This window comes from Heteronotia binoei, chromosome 8 (assembly GCF_032191835.1).
Source record: "Heteronotia binoei isolate CCM8104 ecotype False Entrance Well chromosome 8, APGP_CSIRO_Hbin_v1, whole genome shotgun sequence".
NCBI classification, from domain to species: domain Eukaryota; kingdom Metazoa; phylum Chordata; class Lepidosauria; order Squamata; family Gekkonidae; genus Heteronotia; species Heteronotia binoei.
In genome coordinates, this window is record NC_083230.1 from 80,977,167 (window position 1) to 80,992,397 (window position 15,231).

At 40.3% G+C, this 15,231-nt stretch overlaps 1 protein-coding gene across 1 annotated transcript in view; it reads left to right on the plus strand.

Annotated features, from left to right (window-relative positions):
• Window positions 1-15,231, plus strand: part of MRTFA (myocardin related transcription factor A) — a 171,815-nt gene that overhangs the window by 11,161 nt on the left and 145,423 nt on the right. The window contains exon 2 of the mRNA XM_060245412.1: window positions 2,671-2,932. The gene's annotated coding sequence lies outside the window, so the exon portion shown is untranslated. The remainder of the gene's footprint in view (window positions 1-2,670; window positions 2,933-15,231) is intronic.

Below are 15,231 nucleotides of genomic sequence, written 5' to 3' on the forward strand. Positions count from 1 at the left end.
TCTGTGCCCACAAGGAGAAACCTATCATAGCCTGGTATCTCCTTGTCTCACTGTGCATGTCTAGAGACTGTGCTCTTGTAAAATCTATTCTGGAATTTAGACTCTCTTCTGGGTCTGCCAGGATTTGTTAGAGTGGGCAGCTGCAGCTGTCTCTGGTGGATTGAAACCAGACTTATAGGTGCTTTGACCTCCAGCTGCACTGGCTCCCGGTGGAATCAGATTCAAGGTTTTGGTTTTTAACCTTCAAGGCCTTGAGCAGTCTGGGACCAACATATCTGTGGGACTGTCTCCTCCATTATGTCCCTGGAAGAGCATTGCAGTCTACTAGCAATAACTTTTGGTGGTCTATGGCACTAAAGAGGTCCGGCTGTCCTCAGCCAGAGCCAGGACCTTCTCGGTCCTGGCCCTGACCTGGTAGAACTCTCTACCTGCAGGACCTTATGCAATTCGCCATGGCCTGTAAGTCAGAGATGTTCTGCCAGGCTTTTGGCTGAGGATAGCGATGGTTTGCTGTCCAGCTGGCACCTTCTACCTTTCCACCTTAGCCAAATGTCCTCCAAGGTGTCCTCCCCCTCCAAGATAATGCCCTGGTAGCCCAGAAATGTAGAGAAACAACCTATAGCAAGGGTGTCAAATCCCAATATAAATAAATAAATTTGTTTTGAGGGCCAGATTTGACATAAATGAGACCTTGTCGAACTGAGCCATGTGTATCATAAAATGTAATGCCAGGTAGTGGACATATAAACTTTATAAAGGGCACAGACACACAATTAAAGATTTTTTTTTGCTAAAAATAAAACATGCTTAAAATATTAGCCCGCTTGCAATATTTTGTTTTACAGTCTCTGGTAAATGTCACCTCTTGCTATGAATTATTGCATCAAAAACTACAGACAATGTCTGTGCTGTACCAGTCTTGAATATGTTCTGTTCAGGTGTACACATCTGTAAGTTGCAAACCTACTTTTGATTCATTGACATTCATTACAGACATCTCATGGTCAATGCTTTGAGCCTAAGACGCAGAGGAACATGAAGTAGCTGGGCATTGTGAACTTTTGTACAGAAGTTGCTTCACGTACTAGTCAAGAACATGTGAAGGCACCATGGGCCAGACTGAGGGCTATGTGCTTGTCTACAAAACTATAATTTTCCCCAGAAAAATGACTACAACTAAAAAAAAGATACAACTTCCCCCCAAAAAACAACTACAGGAACAGAGAGACAGCCATGTATAGTGGTCAGTGTCAGTCTACTATCTGGGAAGTCTAAATTCAAGACCCCCAATCAAAGGAAAATGTGAAAGGAAAAAATAAGGAAAATTGGCTGGGTAAACCTGGGATGGAACACACTCTCAGCCTAATGCTGATATTTCTCTTCTAAATAGTTCACATGCTTTCCTATTGAGAGACTGGAGGGCATGAGTACAGTGAAAAAGAGGAGGGGAACCCAGTTACAAGCCCAACAAAACTCTCTCTGTAGCAAAGCAAAAAGCTCATACCTTCACTAAAACGTTGCTAGTCTTAAAAGCATTCTTTGTAGTTCTCCTGATGGTGGGGACTGGGCAAAGGAAGCTCTGGCTCTTTCTTTCCTTCCCCAGGGCAGGAGGAGGGGGAGGAGCCTCAGCCATTCATTAGAACAGGGATCCCCAACCCCCGGGCCGGGGTCCAGTACTGGGCCATGGCCTATTTGAGATGGGCCGTGCAGCCTTGCCGCCCCCCCCTCCATGGCGGCACCTCTTTCCCCCGTTTCTACCATTTTAAGGCTGGGGAAGGGAAAGCTCCTTCCCTGGCCTTAAAATGGTGAAAATGGGGGGAGGAGGAGGCAGTGAGGCTCTGTGGACGGAGGTGGCAAAGGAGGAAGGAGAAAAACGGAGAGGGCGTGGCAGCAAAGGAGGAAGGAGGAAAACAAGGGAGGAGGAGGCGACGACGAGGCTGTGTGGGTAGGCGGAGGGAGGAGGAAATGCAGCGGGGCTGGTCCTCGGGGCCGAAATGGTTGGAGACCACTGCATTAGAAGGAAGAGAGGCTTGTCTCAGTAGCTCTGCAGAGTAATTAATTGAGCCTGGCAAACTTAATCAACCAGCAGAGCTGTAGGGCCAAGTTCCCTCATTGGCTGAGGCTGCTCCTCCCTCCTCCTCCCTTTGGGAAAAGGGAGGGGGGAGAGGGAAAGGCTGCTTTGCTGCTCTGGCTTATCCTGGGAGAAACACAAAATGGCGACTGAAAAAAGCAGGCAAGGGAAAATGAAGCAGATGACAGCCAGTTGCCGGAGGGCCTGATTGGAGCTCTCTGCGGACCTGATCTGGTCCGCAGGCCGTATGTTTGACACCCTGACCTATAGGGTGTCATCTTAAAGTCTTTTAAAATTGAATTTGCTATGTTTTATTCTGCATGTTGCTTTTATGATATCTGTTGCATATCGCCTAGAGATATCATAAAAGCAACATGCAGAATAAAACAACATAGCATAGTCGGGATGGGGCGATACATCAAGATGATGATGATAAACAACTGCCTTTTAAAAACCAGACATATGAACTTAATTTGAAGTTGTAACTGTAAAACATGTGCAAGCTAAGAATAGCAGATGATTAAGAAGCAGTTTGCATATGGAAAAAAAGCATAGTTTATGTATCCATGTCCTATCTTTTGTATGTATTCTTTCTTCAGGTTGCCATCACGAAAGCCAAAGTGGATTTCTCCAGTGTGCTGTGCCTGCCCCCTTCCGTCATTGCTGGAAATGGGCTGGACGGAGGAGGGGCTGGCGAAAATGAGGATGAGACAGTGCTGGTATCTCTTTCGGCGGCACCAAGTCCTCAGAGTGAAGCTGTTGCCAATGAGTTGCAGGAGCTCTCCTTGCAGCCCGAGCTGACCCTGAGCCTCCATCCTGGTCGAAACCCTAACCTTCCTCCACTAAGTGAGAGGAAGAATGGTAAGTGGCAAAATGGAAGGTTAATTGTTTGAAAGTTCTCTCTGTCTTTCTATTATTAAAACAAACTATTTTGTGGAAGTTTTTTGGATGTAACATGGCTTAATTGAGCAAGAAAGGTTGCAACCATAGGTCTGAACTGTGTTTGCAGACTATGGATTTTGTCTTTAAATCCTTTGGTAGGCCTGATCTTGCAGTGGGTTCTGAAGTGGACAAGGTTGTGATGATTAACAATGTGTAGAATTGTTGCTCTCATTTACTGCTTGCTCTGTAGAAATGCTCAATTTATGTGGTGTTGAAGCCATTAACAGTAGCCATTAATGAGCTTCTTCATCATGGCTGTTATAGTCTGTGACTTGAGTGTGTGTTCTTCTGTTTTGAGTTGCAGAATGGAACATACATAAATAACCCTGTGGGTAGCCATGTTGGGTTGGTGTGGTTTTTTATTTTTTGCCACCGTGTGACAGAGTGTAGGACTGGATGGGCCATTGGCCTGATCCAACATGGCTTCTCTCATGTTCTTATATTCTAATACAGCTAAAGTCCACTGGTACCTTTAAGACAAGCAAAGTTTTCGTCAAAGTATGAACTTTTGTGTGCGCACATACTTCAGATATAAAGAAGTATGATGCACACAAAAGCTCATACCTTGAAGAGAACTTGGTTGCTCTTAAAGGTGCCACTAGGCTCTAATTTTATTGCATAAGTATCCTTGTTCTTGATCCCTTAAAATAGTTCATTTGTTGGGGTAGGTGAATTTATTAACTTGGTCTCTGGTATAGAGTGGGGTGGAGAAGATATTCTTGTGGAGCCCCTCAAATGAATCTTGATAAATGTTTCAGACTTTTGTGCCTGAACTAATCCTGTTGCATATACAGGACTTGTTGATATGAATGCAGATCCTGTTTCAAAGGCTTCTACTTTGGGCAGGAGAGTGTCCTAAGTCTGCTAGCTTTCTACCTTTGTACATTATTGTACCTATAATCTTTAGTCTTGTGAATCTGGTTTATAGTAGTTTTAAAGAGGCTAGCTCATGAAACTAGCACTACATATTGTACTCAGCATTTTGTAACAAACTACAGGCAGTTGGTACTAGAAATAACATGAATGAGAATGCATTTCAGAGTTCACTCTACGGAAAATAAATTAGAAAATGACATAGATGAATCATTAGGTGACTTTTTAAAGCCTCCAAGGAATTATGTGACTATAAGACCAGTGTCTTCAGTACCAACTGAATAGATGTAGGATGGTGGACAAAACACTAAGCAAGAATAGGAAGTTTGAGTTTAATAGATTTCAAATACTCAACTGTTGCTTTAGGACTGGGGTTAGATGTGGTGTGCAAGTTTTTGTAAAAATGAAAAAAGGACGCAGCTATATCCTTTGAGTTGGATACAATCTGACCAGAAGACGTTTTAATAGCCTGAATCGAAGAGCTTGTTTTATGATGTGAGACCCTATTTTTCAAAAAATTGAGAGACTTGGAAGATCTAGTAATATATTTTTGTCTTAAATATAACATTTCTTTTTGAATAGCAGAAGTTTCCACTAGTTCTAATTTTTTCCTTTCAAGATTTAATTTTTTAAGAATCTTCTTGCCTCCAAACTTCATTTGTCTTTTCTCTAATAATGAGATTTTGGATTGCAAATCAAGTATATTTTGCTGTCTTTTTTTTTTTTTACATTTGGAGGCAATAGAGATCAGTTTGCCCCTTAGAACTGCATCAAACAAATGGATTATAAATTTTTATGGAATAAGCAACTTGGTGTAGAATTTTGCTCATTGGCCAAGGAGAAAAAAGGGGTGTGTTTTTTTATGTGAAGGAAGAACTAGACCCAAAGCTGATTTTTAAAGATGATGATGGTAGATTTATTGCGGTGGAAGTGATGTTGAACTATAAAAGAACTTTGTTATTGGGATTGCATGCTCCAAATGGAGCAAGACTCTTTCTTTAAAGTCATTATGCAACAAATTATGTTAATGGAAGATTTTAATGGAACGGTTAAAAATACTTTGGACAGATTTGGGGGAAAAAAATAATGAAGGAAAACTACCAAAGTCATTTTTTGAACTAGTTAAAAAAGAAAGTCTAAAGGATGTACGGAGGGAATTTAACCCCAAAGAACGAGACTACACGTTCTTTTCAGCAAGACATAATTATTTCTCAAGGATTGATATGGATTACAAAAAATCTGGGATTTATAACAAAAAAATAGAGATTCTTCCTAAAATAGGGGCAGACCATAATCCATTAATGTGGTCTGCAAAACCCATAAAAAAGACTTTAAGATGGCAGATAAATGAAGATTTGCTGCAGAAAAAGGTAGTAGTAGAGTCTCTGGAAAAGGAGACTAAGTCTTTCTTTCAAATAAATGAAACTGAATATGGAGAAGGTATTAAATGAACCAATTGAAAAGGAAGAAATAGAGGCGGCAATTAATTCAATGAAATTGGGAAAAGCACCTGGTACAGATGGTTTCACAGCAAAATTTTATAAAGTCCTCATGGAGGCCCTACTACCAAAACTTCAGAAGTTGATGAATACTATAAGTATAGATGGGAAAATACCTAATACTTGGAAAAAAGCAGTAATTTTGTTAATACCAAAAGAAGACAGATGCCGCGGAAGTAAAAAATTACAGACCAATTTCATGACTTAACAATGACTATAAAATATATGCTAGAATATTAGCAGAACGCCTTAAACGGCATTTGAATAATTTTATTAAAGAAGAGCAAGCAAGATTTCTTCCCAGGAGGCAAATTAGAGATAACATCAGAACGGTTATAGATATCATTGAATATTATGAGAAACATCCTGAAAAAGAAGTAGCATTATTTTTTACAAATGCAGAGAAAGCATTTGATAATGTGCATTGAGACTTTATGTTTGCACTGATGGAGCAATTGAGATTGGGAGAAGATTTTGTAAGATTGCTGAAGGTGATATATACTGAACAACAAGCAAGACTCTATAAATGCAGATTTGACAGAAAAAATGATAATCAGTAAAGGAACCAGACAAGGTTGCCCTCCATTGATATTTATAATGACTTTAGAGGTGTTGCTTATGTGAATCCAAGAAGATAAAGAGACAGAGGGATTGAAATTGAAAGGTCTTTCCTATAAATACAAAGCGTTTGCAGATGATGTAATGTATAAAATGAAAATCCAACTCAAGTTACACCATTGTTGCTTCGTAAGATACAAGAATATGGAGAGCTGGCAGGCTTTTTTTGCTGGCAGCAAAAATTTTGTGTAAAAATATGTCAAAGAATAAACAGGAAGAACTACAAAGTTTAACAGAGTGTGAAGTGACCGCCAAAGTAAAATATTTAGGTGTAGAAATTACAACAAAAAAGATGGTATAAAAACAACTTTGAGACGCTCTGGAGGAAAATTGAGGGAGACTTATTAAAGTGGAATAAGTTGAACTTGTCTATACTGGGCAGAATTTCCGCAATTAAAATGAATGTGTTATAAGAAGTAATCTGTTAAAAACCTGGTCGAAATACAAAAGATATGGGGACGGGAGGAAACCTGTTTGGATTGTGCCAACAGAAGTAATAAAGTTATATTCAGATATTAATTAAGAGAAATGGTTATCATATAAACAACTGTTAAAAATACATGGCGGTACGGTGGAATTAAAATAGCGGAAGAATTAGAATATAAGTATAATTGGTTTCAGTTGCAACAAATTAAGATTTTGCTTGAACAAGATATTAAAAATGATGGAGTAAGACGAGAACAAACAGAACTGGAGAGAATGTTGTTTGGCGATAATGAAAAATTGATTTCAAGAATTTATAAACGATTATTGAAATGGTCTACAGAGAATGAAGTGGTTAAATCTCAAATGATAAAATGGGCGATAAATATAAATAAATACAGATGGAACAATGGGAGTACTTATGGAAGAACTCTACGAAGATATCGACATGTAATAATATTAAAGAAAACTGTTTTAAAATGCTTTATAGGTGGTACATGACTCCTAAGAAACTGTTGAAAATGAACAATCAGGTGTCGGATAGATGTTGGAAATGTAAAAAACATGAAGGATCTTTTTACCATATGTGGTGGATTTGTGAAATGGCAAAGCAATTTTGGCAAATGATTCAGCAAGAGATCTCAAAAATTCTGGGTTATAACATTAAGAAGGCACCAGAAATATTTTTGTTGGGATTACAAATGGAAACATTTCCAAAACAAGATAGAACGATAATTTGGTACATGCTTTCAGCTGCAATAACATTATATGCGCAGATGTGGAAGCAAGACAAAATACCAGAAAAGTGGGACTGGATTATGAAAGTTATGTATTGGAGTGAAATGGACAAGTTTACAAGAATCTCAAAAGAATATGATGTAGAGAAGTTTAAAAATGAATGGAGGAAATTTCAGAAACATGTTGAAAAGTAATGGAAGGTTAAGGGACATTTGGTGATTTTTGACAATAGTTGAACGCTAGGGGAATAGTAAATGGACTACAGTTAAAAAAAATGTGATCATACCCTCTCTTTTTCAATTTATTTTGGTAAGGATTATAGTTAAAAATGAGACTATGGGAATATATATTTCTTCAATTTTATTTTTATGATAAGGACTAAGGACTAAAGGATTATAATAAAGATGGATGATAATCATAGTAAATGGTTTTTTCTTTATTTTTGTTTTATTATAGTTATAAGATTTTTTATAAAGATTCTTAAGATGTTAAAATTATCTTTTATTTTTTTTAGTATTTTAATTAAAATGCACCGGTGGAGGTCACAAAAAGGAGGGAGGGAGGTGAAAAATGCAATGTATTGGTACTGAATTTTTAATAATAGATAAATATTAATATAATATATTGCAGAATAATAAAAAAATTTTTTTTTAAAAAGGTTGTCTGAAGAGGGTGTTTGCTATGACCAGCTTGTTCTCTTGACAAAACACTATTAGCCTTTGCCCGACTTCATTTTGTTCTCCAAGACCAAACTTGTCAGTTGTTCCAGTAACCTTTTGACTTTCTACTTTGGCATTCCAGTCCCCTGTGATGAGCAGGACATCTTTTTTTGTGTTAATTCTAGAAGGTGTTGTAGATCTTCATAGAACTGGTACACTTCAGCCTCTTCTGCATCAGTGGTTGGGGCATGTATTACTATGATATTGAATGGTTTGTCTTGGAGACGGACCGAGATCATTCTGCCATTTTTGAGATTGTATCCTATTACCGCCTTCCTCACTCTCTTGTTAGCTATAAAGGCCACACCATTTCTTCTTTGGGACTCTTGCCCACAATAGTAGATATAGTGATCCTCTGAGTTAAATTCACCCATTCCCATCCATTTTAGATATCGATGTTCAGTCTTGCCATCTCTTGTTTGACCACATCTAGCTTACCTTGATTCATAGATCTTACATTCCACGTTCCGATGCAGTATTGTTCTTTGCAGTATCGGACTGTTCTTTCACCATCAGACACATCCACAGCTGAGCATCCTTTTGGCTTTGGCCTAGGCGCTTCACTCTTTCTGTGGTTACTTGAACGCTCTTCCCCAGTAGTATATTGGGCATCTTCTGACCTGAGGGGCTCATCTTCCAGCACCCGATCTTTTAGCCTTTTGTTTCTGTTCATGGGGTTTTCTTGTCAAGGATACTAGAGTGGTTTGCCATTTCCTTTTCCAGTGGATCACATTTTGTCTGGGTTCTCAGCTGTGGCCTGTCCATCTTGGGTGGCCCTGCATGGCATAGCCCACAGCCTCATTGAACCATGCAGGCCCTCTCGCCACGAGAAGGCAGCAGTCCATGAGAGAGTATGCAAAGCTAACTGTCCCTAAATTAAAGCTCCTTTGTCTTCATTGGGTTTGGGTCCTTATCTCAGTGTTGAACCTAGCTGGGGTTATGTTGAGTTTTTCCAGGCAAGGTAGTTTTGTACATGTCTCTGAACATTACACCTGTATTAACCATTGGTTACAAGATAAATAACTTAGGAATGTAGTGGTAAAATACATCTGTATTTCATGTTTGTTCTTATGAATGAAGCTGTATGCAAAATAAGGTTGTAATGGGGTCCAGTTTAAGAGATCTAAGAATACTTAGCATTTTTTGGTGCTTCTGATAATTTTCATTGAATTTTTAAAATTTTTAAAATGAAGGTTGCACTGAAGGTTGCGCACTGATTCTAGTGGTACACTTTAACAGATAATCATGAATGTTTGCTGTGTAGGTGTGACTTTTTCAAACTCTGCTGTAAATCTTTGGAAGTACTGTGCAAATAGACGTCAGTTAATTGTTTTCTAACATTATCCGATTGATTGTGGAGTTCACTTAGTACAGTGGAGTGGGCTCTCTGCATGACTAACCCTTCAGTATATGTTGAGTAATGGGGAGGATTTGCTAGGTGTGGAATGTCAGAGCTATTGAAGTGACAAAAAAATGTTAAATTGTTTTTTAGTGTTCTTTTTTGCTCTTAGTGCCAGACAGACAGCTGACTCAGCTCTGAGTTATCTTTTATGTACAAAGCAGTCACCCAACAGATTAACCCTTTTGTGCCCTGAATGCATCAATACTATGCTACTACATATTGGTCTATTGTAATCTGTTCCTAGAATGCATGTCTTCATATGATTAAGTTTCTATCTGTAGATATTGAATGCAAATTACAGTGAGAAGAGTGCCAGTGGTGCAGTAGACTTCCATTTACTCTTCAGAGTCCCCCACCCCTTCTGAAGCTTTACATTAGTGCTGCAGGGTTTGCAGTAGGAGGCAAACAGTGGTAACTCCTCTTCTTCTGGAGAAGTTCTCTTTCCTAACAGGAAAAAAAAAAAGTAAGGAGTCATATAAGAATTTTGCAGACTTAGGATACTGCACTTTTAATCAACAAAGTAAGTTCCCCAAGCATAATAACTACTTTTGTGTGTTCTCCAGGAAATGTAAAAGAACCCTCCATTGAGTCATCTTAATGAAGAATACAGGCTACATTTTATGGTGTACATTGAAGAAAATGTTTGTTTGTTTTTTTGTTAAAAAGTACAAACTGTAAAAGGAGGCAAGAACAGAAACTACAGAGTCTTGACATCTCAGACTTCATCTGAGGTAGGCCCTAAGCTGTTTAGGGAAGCCAATGTGCAGTGTTCTCCCTTGAATGTGTGGGGAACTCCCTTCCCTCCACTTTTGGTGACCCAAAGTCCAACTTTATTGTTCCAGAAGGGAGGAGTTCCCCATCAGCCCTGCTCTCTAAGTGCTTTCATTTTCAGAGCTCTCTTTGAAGTCCAGTGACTTGTTTTACAGCATTTGCCCTTTCCTTATTTTTTAACGCCATTAAGGCAGCACACTTTGGCTCAGAAGAGCCCAGGGGATTTTCAGCTTTGCAGCCCTGCATGTAACAGCAGGGGAGCTGGGCAATGGAGCTGTCAGTGGGATCTGGGCTAAAGAAGGTATTTTATTTATTTGTTTGTTTATTTCCTTAAATTTCTAACCTGCCCTCTCCGCAAGCGGAATCAGGGCGGCTAACAGGCATTTATATTTACAATTTAAAATCAATAAAATACAGTTACAATTAAAACCATTCCGTAGTGATTATATGTTCAGCAGAACACCCAGGTCCCCTATAGTGGGACATTGAGCTGTTCGCAGATTATTCCCCTCTTCCCCCTCTTCCTTTGTGAGTGAGTGGATAAGGGATGAGATGCTGGTGAGTGCCTGAGCAGGAGTGCACTTTCTTCCTGCCAGAATGTGACCATACCTTTCTCTCCTGCAGTAGGGTTGAGCAAGGTTGCATTGGAACTGGAGCCAGAGTACTCGGACCCACTCCCCCCCAGGGATGCCAGGTGACTTCCAGCAGTTGTTGGAATCTTTTATAGAAGGGGCTGTGGCAGATGGGATCACAACAGCCACAAGCACCAATGCGCCCCTTCCTCCCCCACGGGGGGCAATCCAGTAGTATTAAGCAGCACAAGAAGCTGCTTTTAAGAGTTGAAGAGGGTCAGGATCCACCCAAGGTTCTCACCTAACCTGCAAAAACACAAGCATTGATTGTGACATGTTACTTGCAAGTAGAAATTATGTTACTCACAAGTAGACCATTATGTTACTCATGAGCATGCCATTCACTAAATTGGGATAATCCCCGTTTTCTCTGATAGTAACCCTGACCTGTCTGGAAAGGAGAAAGGTCAGATGAATGATGAGAACACTGACAATGGCACCCAGGGTCAGAAGCTTGGGGGTGCTATTGGAGGCCTCCCTGACGATGGAGGCCCAGATAGCAGCAACCGCTATCTTAGGCGGGAGAAACAGTTGGTTCCTTTCCTTGACCGTGGCGACCATGCAACGGTCACCTCGAGATTGGACTACTGTAATGCCCTCTACTTGGGGCTGCCTTTGTTGCAAACCTGGAAACTTCAGCTAGTGCAGAACGCGGCTGCTACTGGGGCGGCCCAAGTGGAAGCACATACAGCCAGCGCTGCAGGAACAGCACTGGCTACCAATAATGTACCGGATTCATTACAAAGTGCTGGTTATTACCTTTAAAGCCCTATATGGCCGAGGACCCGGTTACCTGAGGGACCGTCTGTCCCCACATGTTCCCCAAAGTGTGCTGAGATCTGGATCCCAACATCTCCTAGTGATCCCCGGGCTGAAGGAGGTGAGACTGTTGACCACCAGGGATCAGGCCTTTTCAGTGGCAGCCCCCTCCTGGTGGAATCAATTGGCAGAAGAGGTTAGGCCTTACGGGACTTCACTCAGTTCCACAAGGCCTGTAAGACCGTTCTCTTCCGGCAAGCCTTCAGTTGACCGTAGGAGAATTCTGGAACAACTGTCGTCCTGAGAATGAGTAACATCTAATTTGTTAGCACCAACTGTATATTGTTTTTAATTAATATTGTTTAATGGTTTTATTGATTTTATGATTGCAATCATAGTATACTATGACCTGATGTAAACTGCCTTGAGCCTGTCTCGGCGGGGAGGGCAGGGTATAAATCAAATTAAACAAACATAAACAATGTTTTAAGCTGTGGGAAATATAAGAAATCATTATGTTCAATGTAATGTGTTTAGTGTTTAGTAAAAGCTTAACGTTCTGCTAGCTGAACATCTCATAATTGTACTTTTCACTGTACATGGATATTAAACACCATTTTACTACAGAGTAACACAGATTGTACATCGTTCTTAAGAAAACCCAGTTGCCTAGGTGACAACTGTTTCCAGTGTCTGGTTCTTTACAGTGATATTAAGAAATCATAAGAAGCAAAATGCATAACAGAAGATTAAATATACAGGATTCCAAAAAATTAAAAAATATTGAGCTACATGAATCACTTAGAGACAAAACACAAATTTGTGAGAACTTGGCTATGCTACTTGGTCCAGTACTAAGCTTCACCATTAGCCTAGCAGTTTAAAAGATCCAGTTCTGACAACTTGTGGCAGAAATGTGGACCATCTCTAGTAAGTTATTGCTCAGTATGTTGCTGTTATGGACAATGCAAACAAATTTGTGCCAGGATTCTAGTTAAAATTTATCTAAATGTAGCGCCTCTTTTAGCTGAGTTTGAATAGATAGTAGAAGAACAACTGCAAAAACAAGATGTAAAAGTAATGTTTTAAAACTCTCTAATGAAATGTCTCCAGTGGTTGCCTTTTATTGTTGTTCTCTGTAAGACTGTGGTTTTAATCCTCCTAATTGGTTTCTCTTTAAAATATTACATAAATAACCATATTATGTCAGGATGCCCTTTATATTCCCCAAACCTATTTTCACTGAAGAAGTAAGCCTTTGACTGTATGGAATGGGCATATTAATTATTGTCGCTTAGAATAAATTTTGGACCAAATATTATGGCAGGCTGGTATGGATTTTGATTGCCAATGAAAACAAATGCCAAATTGTCTTCTTTGTCATGGGAATCAGAAGGGATGTCCTTTATCTCCCCCCGCAACCCCAGGGCTCTTTGGTATTATAGCTGAACATCCTCTATGTGTTCTGAGTACTAATTTTGCAGTTAGGAGAAAAACAGTACAGTCTGAACCATGCAAACTGATATTGTTGTCTAATGATCTGGAGGTTTAATCCTTTATATCGTTGGGTTTACCTGAAGTTTTATTGGAACTGGAGACATTTGGGGAAATATCTGGATAGAAACCCAGTAACAAAGAGAAATAATGTTAGGAGTAATAAGGAGACAACAAACTCAGGCCCGTAGCTATGGGGGGCCTGTGGGGCTCCTGTCCCCTGACTTCTGGCCAGGGCTCCCCAACTCAGGGACCCCAACCCGCAGCCTGCCCTCCTGACCTCACTCTTTAATGAATATGAATATGCCTTTATTATGTAGGAAAGTGAGAGTTCACTGTGAAGAGGGGCATTTGGCAAACTCCTGACTCCAAGGGGAAACACATGCATCTTTCCAAGGAAGTAAATACATGTAACCAGGGCTTTTTTTGTAGCAAGAACTCCTTTGCATATGAGGCTATACCCCCCCCGCCCTGATGTAGCCAATCATCAAAGAGTTTACAGTTAGCCCTGTAAGCTCTTGGAGGATTGGCTACATCGGGGATGTAGTCTAATATGCAAAAGAGTTCCTGCTATAAAAAAGCCCTGCACGTAACCCTTAATGTACACCCCCCCCCACAAACCTGGTACCCTGTATTGATAAGCTTTAATAGCAAAAGCCTAACAGCAGCCCTGGCCTCCCCACACCATTTAAAGGGTCTGCCAGCTGGCCATTTAAATGGCACAGGGAGGCTGGTCGCTGTCCCTCTCACACGATTTGAATTGCTGGGGAGTGAGGGTGATGCCTGCAGGGAGGGAAGGCCAGGGTTCAGGTTGTCTCTCTGCTTCTTACAGCAGGCCTGAGAGTTCTCTGGCTGGCTGCAAAAAGCAGGAAGACCTGGCCTGCTGCCCCATCTCTCTCTCTCCTCTTGATTGCAAGGCAGTAGGGAAGAAAGAGAGAGGAAGGGTCTAGCTCAGGGGTGGCCAAACTGTGGCTTGGGAGCTACATGTGGCTCTTTCACACATATTGTGTGGCTCTCAGAGCCCCCACCACCCTGCTGGCTGGCTTGCCTCTTTAAATCACTTCTCCAAGGTAAGTCAGCCATAGAATGTATTTAAAATTAAAGCTTCCTTCCTTCCTCTTGCAGCTCTCGAACATCTGATGTTCATGTCTTGTGGCTCTCGAACATCTCAAATTTATTCAATGTGGCTCCCTGTTCTAGCTACTTCTCACAGCCAGGTGGAGACATTTCCAGCCAGCTGCAAGAAGCAGGAAGACCAGGCTTGCTGGTCCCATCTCTCTCTCTCTCTCTCCTCTTGCTCGCAAGGCCAGAGGAAAGAAAGAGAGGAGAGGGTTTCTGTGCTTCTGGAAGCATGTGAGCTGCCAGAAGCAGTTAGACTCAGTCTGCCAGCCCCTCCTTTTTAGGTCGAGGGCTGTTTAAAAATTTGGGTGCCCATCCAAATTTTTAAAAGCCCCAACCTAAAAAATCCTGGCTATGCCCTTGAACAAACTTTCTGTGTATTTCTTTGGGTTGATTGTCTCAGGAAGTAGTTGGAGGTGTGGAAGAACCCAGTGGATTAGGACTGTGGTGAATTTAGCCATGAAGCTCGCCTTTGTCTAACCTTCTTCTGAGGCTTGTTGTAAGGATAAAATGGAAGACAAACTTGCACATGATCCTTAGAGAAAGGGTGGGAAAGCAACTTCCCAAATACAAAAAAATCCAAATTAAAATGATTATGGCCAGGAAGAATTTCTGGGATAAAAATAAATGTATTGCCAAAATTGATTTTATTTTCAGATGATCCTGATTGATATACAAAAAAAGCCTGTAAAGGACTAGCAGAAACAAATAAACATGTTTATATGGGATGTCAAAAAACCAAGAATTATATTCAAAGTATTACAAGATGAGAAAAAAGAGGAGGCTTAGCACTACCCAACATCAAATTGTATTATTAATCAGCCAGCCTGGTTTGGATTATAGATTGAATTAAAAACCAAAATGAGAGAGTAATAAAATTAAAAACAGCAGTTTTGTATGAATGAATACAGTTATTTTTGGATTAAGAAACTACCCCCCCTCAACCCCCCCCCCCCAATAAGGTGGAATAAAAGTTACATTATCAGAGACAGTCTATTTAAAATCTGGAAGTCTACAAGAAGAATTTGTCCTTTAATATCACCTGTAATGTCACCAGTAGATGCATACTATGATAAACGTGATGAAAAATAATGGTTGCATAACATACAATGATATGATAAATTCAGAAAGAAAAATTAAATCCTGGCAAACTGGCAAACTATCAAGGAAG